At 40.3% G+C, this 8035-nt stretch overlaps 1 non-coding gene across 1 annotated transcript; it reads right to left on the minus strand.

Moving 5' to 3' along the window:
* Positions 1-3694: 3694 nt before the first annotated feature.
* Positions 3695-3801, minus strand: LOC142473259 (U6 spliceosomal RNA). Its single transcript, XR_012790016.1, has one exon. It is a non-coding gene; the product is annotated as a U6 spliceosomal RNA (small nuclear RNA).
* Between the last annotated feature and the right edge of the window lie 4234 nt (positions 3802-8035).

Genomic DNA, 8035 nt, shown 5'->3' on the forward strand with positions numbered 1-8035 from the left:
TCAGGTCCCCATTTGAGCCCCCTATCCCACTCGCGTATCTAGCTCATAGTAGTGGGGCACACACTGCAGTCCCATCGCGGGGTGCTATCTTTCAAGTCACACCCCCATGGGGCATGTGCTGATGCGCATCCTCGGCATATACGGTGTTCAGGTACCTCTCAACCCTGGAACATAGCGACATAAAGGCACCTGATAGAGAGTCCAAAGTGGGGTGCTATCTTTCAAGACCATTCCTGATAGGCATACTCACTGCTGCACCTGGCACGATATGGTGTGGTTCAGACACCTCTCCGCCTTCGGAAGTGGAAGGGACCGACACTGATACAGTGTGGTTCAGACCCCTCTTAGATCTGCATAATGTCCTTGACAAGGTAAAATGATGGCCTTGATACAGTGCTTATCAGGCACCTCTCATGCGGTAGTGGGTGGGGTTGCATCATGAGCAGATACCATCCGGGGGTACCCCGCTAGCAACCAATTGGGAACACTCCAGCCTAGATACGATGAGTGCCCCCATTCACTTCTCCTTCGGCATGTTTCCCAGCCATCCTGTCTGCCCCTTTTGCTATTCATCTCAGCAGCGCCTGTTCCCCCCTGCCACAGAAGATCTGGCCACTACATGGGCATTTTCCCTGGGTACTTTAGCTCACCTGCTAGTTCAGGAGGTCTGAATGGCTCCACAGTTGAAGTTTGGGAGCAGCAACAGGGCAAGCTTTCTCTTGGTTCTTATTGTGCAGCGCCTCCATCCCGTGAGGATCCTGCTGGATGCAGGATGGTCACCACAGGTAATACTCCATGATAGTCCTCCAGCCCTGGAGCAGACCCAATGGGCTTGAGGCCCCAAGAGCCCCTCCCACTCTCCGTAACCCTCTTGTAGGGAAATGGGTATCACACTGTTCCATAATCGTCCACACTCAATTTGGTGGAGTGTCAGCTTTTATACCCAGGGGGGAGGGCTTGTGACCCCACCTCATAACAGGGCAGTTCCAGGTACTAACACGCATCACACCATATACATGTGACCCAGCCAGTACCCTCTCCAGGTATGACACTAACTGCCGGTTTAGGCCTGCCCCTGGATAAGGCAACATAGTACCCATCCAGGCTGCAACTGCAGGCTAGGCCATGTGCAGGAGCTTAACCCCAACACTGCCTGTTCTTACCAGGACTTAGTTTTGAGGACAGTAGAAGGCTATAGCCAGGGGCACTTGGCTACATCAATATAGAATCTCCACTGATGAAACTACAAAATGGGATTTCAATATGACTCTAGTATCAAATCAAAAAGGTAAAAGATCCATCTGTTTGGTGGTGGGAGGTTCAAAATCTTAGAACCAACCCACTTTGTTGGGGATAAGGAATTGTACCAAAGGCATTAGCCTAGTTATATCTCTTCTCTCTCTGACCACCATATTTAATGGATGACCCCTGCAACCACTTATGGTGATGTCACAATATTCGCTTTAAACAGCACACGGGCTTCAACCAAGCATTTTTTTGCTCACTAAAGGGGCTATGCACTAAGCTCAATAGGTTTGCGTTCTGATGTTCAAAAAAAGCACGTCCGTTAAAAAGTGAGACCAGGGACGCGATTTACTAAGGCCTTGAGCTCATTTTTTAACGTACGTGCTCAAAACACCCACAGCGTACGTGTTGCTTTTTTCCCCTCTGCTAGCGTTCTTAAACTTCACGTACGCTAGCTGATAGAAAAAAAAGCCGCATGTAACATTTGCATGGAGATTTGCCATCTCCATGCAAGGCTGTTAAAGGTGATCGTACACTAGATAAATACATTTGAAAAATAGTGTACATGAGCAGGAGGTCCCCGGAGCTGAACAGCATTGGTTTCAGGTGCGAGGACCCCCTACTTCAGCAGATACAGGCCCCGTTATGGGGTGCCGGTATCCCCGTGCAGAATTTCAATGTCCCTGTCACGTGACGCGGACGCTTGAAAGTGCAGGGGATACCGGCACCCCATAACGGGGCCTGTATCTCCTGAAGTAGGGGGTCCTCGGACCTGAAACCAATGCTGTTCATCTCCGGCGACCCCCTGCACATCTACACTATGAAACACATGTATATTAAAAAAAATTACTATTATCCAGATATGGATAATAGATTATTTGCCCATTATTAAACACTGCATTACCATACCTAAATACAGTAAATAAAAACACTAGCCAGCTAATCAAATGAATACAACCAGTAATAACATCAACAATGAATTAATTAAACCATTAACCAATGAAACCAATTAATTCCTAAACCAACTCAAAATGAATAGTAACACTAACCAATCAAAACAATGAATTACTACAACATTAAAGAATCTAAACATTAAAAGACAAAGAAATACATTCAAACAATCTCTGAAATAACCATAAAACGCATTAGCTAACATAATACAACATTAACTACAAATGAACACCAATCGCAAACATTTTATTACATTAAGCATGAAAAAAACAAACAATGACATCCACATGAGAAACTGACATTGAAAAAACCAACTGCAATACCAAGCCACAAATGCCCCCAAATATTGTCATATTAATGTATTAATCTGTACCCTAAAGTGGTACAGATTAATATATTATCAGTCAATGTGCCTCCCCCAAAAAATCAAAAAACACATCCAATGAAAAAACCTGTAAAAAAAGACATTTACAAACATTGAATATATTACTTACCATTAGAAGCGGTGGCCCTCCGACACCCGGGGTAACAGGAAGCTCACGTACCTTGAAGGCCTCCAACAGCATCCGATGCCATCCGCCATGAAGATCCGGATCAGGTACCCAAATCTTCTTTTACCTTTTTTAATCACCTTCTTCTATCTTCATCTGTCACCATTTCTTGATCTTCTATCTTCATCTGTCAATCCAAAAAACCCCATGGTAAATCCCAACCGATGTTGTCTCGTCATCTTCTTGGGCTCAAATGAGGCGTCACGGCCTTAAATAGGGCTTGTGATGTCACATTTAGCCTCAAAATGGTTAACAGCCACCTGATTGGCTGTTCAAACCATGTTCCGACGTTAATTTTTTTTTTTACATGACGTCACTTAAAGGGAATTAATGGCTTTGCTTCATTTGCCTTTAAGATGACATGATGAAATCAAAGATGGCTGGCGTCACATGGTATTTCAGCCAATCAGAGTGTGGAATTGGTTCCCACAATCTGATTGGCTGAAATACCATGTGACGCCGGCTTCGTGACGTCATCTTAAAGGCAAATGAAGCACAGCCATTCTGATTGGCTGGCATCATTCCCTTTAAGTGGCGTCATGTAAAACAAAACAAAAATTGAAGTCGGAACATGGTTTGTACAGCCATTCAGGTGGCTGTTAACCATTTTGAGGCTAAATGTGACGTCACAAGCCCTATTTAAGGCCGTGACGCCTCATTTGAACCCAAGAAGACGACGAGACAACATTGGTTGGGATTTACCATGGGGCTTTTTGGATTGACAGATGAAGATAGAAGATCAAGAAATGGTGACAGATGAAGATAGAAGAAGGTGATTAAAGAAAGAAAAAAGAAGATTTGGGTACCTGATCCGGATCTTCATGGCAGATGGCATCGGATGCTATTATTTATTTATTTATTTATAAAATATTTTACCAGGAAGTAATACATTGAGAGTTACCTCTCGTTTTCAAGTATGTTCTGGGAAAAGATTGCGCACAGATGTCCAAAATATGTAACGCTTCACGAATTTGCGTGTCATCCTTGCGCAAGGGCCATGATAATCTTCTCTGTATCGTTCCAATTTTAGTATATGTGCTGCCGAAGCCGGTGCTGTTGGAGGCCTTCAAGGTACGTGAGCTTTCTGTTACCCCGGGAGTCGGAGGGCCACCGCTTCTAATGATAAGTAATATATTGAATGTTTGTAAATGTCTTTTTACAGGTTTTTTCATTGGATGTGTTTTTTGATTTTTTGGGGGAGGCACATTGACTGATAATATATTAATCTGTACCACTTTAGGGTACAGATTAATACATTATTATGACAATATTTGGGGGGCATTTGTGGCTTGGTATTGCTGTTGGTTTTTTTAATGTCAGTTTCTTATGTGGATGTCATTGTTTTTTTTTTTCATGCTTAATGTAATAAAATGTTTGCGATTGGTGTTCGTTTGTAGTTAATGTTGTATTATGTTAGCTAATGCGTTTTATGGTTATTTCAGAGATTGTTTGAATGTATTTCTTTGTCTTTTAATGTTTAGATTCTTTAATGTTGTAGTAATTCATTGTTTTGATTGGTTAGTGTTACTATTCATTCTGAGTTGGTTTAGGAATTGATTGGTTTAATTGGTTAATGGTTTAATTAATTCATTGTTGATGTTGGTATTGCTTGTATTCATTGGATAAGCTGGCTACTGTTTTTATTTAGTGGAGTGTGTTTTTTTGGAGTTAGGTTTTATTATTGTGTATCTGGTGCATTAATGTATTGTAATTAGGGTGCCCATTGAGTGCTATAGAGGCTTATCATGCCCATATTATTATTATATGGGTATGATGTACCACTATTCTACTGAATGGGTACAGGGTGGGTATAGTCAGTTCAGGGTGGGTGCTTAGGCCTCCCGGGTTTGTATCGGGGCAGGGTGGATTAACCCCATAATGACTATAGCGGTTAGTAACCGCTAAGGTGATTAAGGGGTTAGTGACCATTAGAATGTCTTTATTATGTATATACTGTATATGCTTTCTTTCAATGGAGGACAGAGGGACCTGCTGTTGTGGTAAGTATAACTGTATTTATGGACTTTATTTATGTATGCTAATGCAGTGTTTAATAATGGGCAAATAAGCTATTATCCATATCTGGATAATAGTTATTTTGCACATTATTGTACTGTATGTGTTAGGGGGGTGTATTTAGTTATAAATATTGTTTATTATTTTTGTAGGCACAACATTGGTACCCCAGGACTCCCGCGGGGACCCCGGGACGGCCGCGGGGTCAGCCAGTGACATCCCCGTGACCCCCGGCCTCCCTCGGGGACCCTCGCGGGGTCAGCCAGGGACCCCACCGGCCTGTTGTATGGGTGTTGCGCATGCAAAAATATAAAGCAGGAAATTTTTCAAAGTCCAGCTTTTTTTGAGTCTACCTTGAGCTGACGTGTTCTGTTGAACGCAACTTTTGCGTATGCTAAGGTTGCGTTGCTCAGTGCATCCTGCTTAATGGCAGAATTTAATGCAAACGGTAACAAACGAGCAAAGTTGGACTTAGAAAAAAATTCTGAAAAAGTCAGTTTTAGAGCTCAAAGTGCCTGTTTGCGTGGCTTAGTGCATCGTGTTCAGCGCAACATCACGTTCTAAGAGCACTTTGCGCTCTAAAAATGACTGACCCACTAAGTGTGGATCCACCTGTAATTTAAAGTATATATAATTAAATACATTACTAGTGGTGCACAAGATATGTGAAAGCTCTCCATCTCAACACACACCTACCTCCATTTTTAATTGTTTTTACACATTTCTATTTTTTGCATCAATTATTTCAAGCCCCAAGCATCAATATTTTCATTTTCAAAATCAAAAGTATAATTTTACTCTGTAAAGGGTGTTCTCTAGTATGGCACAAAGGAACTCTTTCTCTCTTAAGTTCATAGTTTGGAAACCAGATGTTATTTGCCTTTTTCCGTAATTTTTTTAATTTATTTTTTTAGAAAAACTGAAAGGTGTAGGTTGCATGATCCTTTACATACTGCAATTTCCCCCAACATTTTGGGTGAGTCGCAAACGTTTGGAAAAAAATGTCACATTTGTCAAACTTTGAGCACAAAAAATGCTACATTTAAGAGATTCGACAAAAGTTTCTCAATGCACAGTTGAAGACATTGACATATCTCCAATTTCTAGATAATAACCCAGTGATTCAATTATAATTTTAAAGTTCACAATTGTTGTTAAAGTCATGCATGGTTTAGTACTTTCACTTGAATGCAAATGGGACAGATCCTTTAGTACCAAATAATACAAAGTTTAGCTATCAGATTTAAATGACCATTGTTTTGCAAATGCCACTTAAATACATCAACTAAATGTAAAATACAGCAAAGATTAAAGCAACAGTCTGCTCTGTGTGTTGTTGAATATTTTTTTTATTTTTTACCTTACCTAAACTCTGGTTCATGAGCGATAAGCAGTTTATTGTTGCCCAGTGGAAACAAAATGGCCTCCGGGACTTGCTAATTTCTATTTTCGTGACATTATGTGCTCCAAATAACTACCTTTAAAACAAATTATATTTTTTTGGAGGCAAATTGCTGCTTTAAGAATCCCAAGATTAAGAAGAGTCTATCACAGCCCTCTCACAAAATACATGTAGTAAGAGAAACTATTATTCTCATTTAATTGGGAAAACCACAGGTGCCCAATCTATATACATAATAAATTTAAAGAGCAAGTTAAGATTTGTTTTCTCCACTCTTCTGGAAGAGACCAAACGTAGATGATAGCTGCATATCCTGCTGAAAGCCAAAGGATATCGATATGCATTTATTTTGCAGACAGTTGCCAGGTTTCTAACTGTTTTTTGTTAGAAAGATTGTAATATGTGATAGCATTGTAGCCGAAGAGCATATTGCTGATGGTCTCCACTGCAGAAATATAGTACTTTAGCAAATAGTTTCTTTTTTATTGATATTTAAGTTGCTATTTTCTATGATCTAAAGTAGCTTATGAGAAATTCTCAACTAAATCAACTCCTTTTCCTTTGACATCATTTACTAATAGGTTAGATTTTTTTTCCACACTTGATACAGAAATGTGTACTCATAGTGCAAATGAAAATAAAATCTAGGAAAATGTTACATTGACTTTACTCTTTTTGCTTATGCAGATGGGATTTGGTGTTGACAACTGCTATTTTTATAGTCTATATTTACTGTATATCATCATCGTCATCCCTTGTCGATCCACTCCTAGATGAAGGCCTCCCCAATAATCTTCCATATACTGCAAGCCTCTGTTCTCCATGTTGCTCAAACACATTTCCTACCATCTTACTTTTGGTCATTGTCTACAGTAGACGATATCCCATGGAATCCAGTCCAGTAAAATCCCTATCCAACAATGATCATTTTTTTTCTTATGATCATATGTCCGGCCCATATACATTTTCATTTCTTCACCCATGTTATGATATTGCCAACTTTTGTTTGCCCTTTCCTGTCACTTCAGGTAATATCCAGCTTACATCTCTCTATTCTTCTTTGAGTTGTCTGAAGCTTCTGAATGGTCTTCGCATTTGGTGTCCAAGTTTCACATCCACACGTGAGCACTGACAGGATACACTGGTCAAACACTTTCCTTGAAAAAAATATGTTTCTTCCCAATGCTCTGCTCTTATCTTCATTTTCCTACTGATTTTATTCAAAGGGTTCCCATCCATTGTTACTTGTTGGTAAAGGTAGACATACTCTGACTTCTTCCAGTTTTATTCCATTTATTTTGATCTTTGCAAACTTGACACATTATTTGAACCGCTCTTTGGTCTTGCTGAGATTCATATGGAGACCTACTTTTAAACTTGCTTCGACGAGTTATCTGGTTTGTTGCTGGAGGCCATCTGGACTTGTGGCAAAAATATCAATGTCATCTGCAAATCATAGGTTACAGTAGGGCCCCGCTCCGCTTTACAGCGCTCCGCTCATACAGCGTTTTCCAATGTATACCCATATACATTGGGTTCGGCGCTTGTTCCGTTTTTCTGGCGATTTTCAGCACGATGTGCACAGCAGATGAGAATCTGGCTGTCACTTTTTATACCCTGTGTTATCTGTCCTTGTACAATTTAATGTAGAAGTCCTCAACTCTCTTTATAAGTGGACAGTCATTTATTTTTGATCTGTCTTCTTACTTGTGTGCAATGATTTGCACAATCATAAATTGCCGCATTTTTCTTTATAAACTATTTACTTAGTATATTTTCAAAAGAATATATGGGATAGGCTAGGGAGGGGTAAAGAAAAAAAAAGAATAAAAAAGGGTGGGGGGGGGGGGGGAGTAGAGAGGTGGGGGGC

This window comes from Ascaphus truei, chromosome 1, assembly GCF_040206685.1.
Source record: "Ascaphus truei isolate aAscTru1 chromosome 1, aAscTru1.hap1, whole genome shotgun sequence".
NCBI classification, from domain to species: domain Eukaryota; kingdom Metazoa; phylum Chordata; class Amphibia; order Anura; family Ascaphidae; genus Ascaphus; species Ascaphus truei.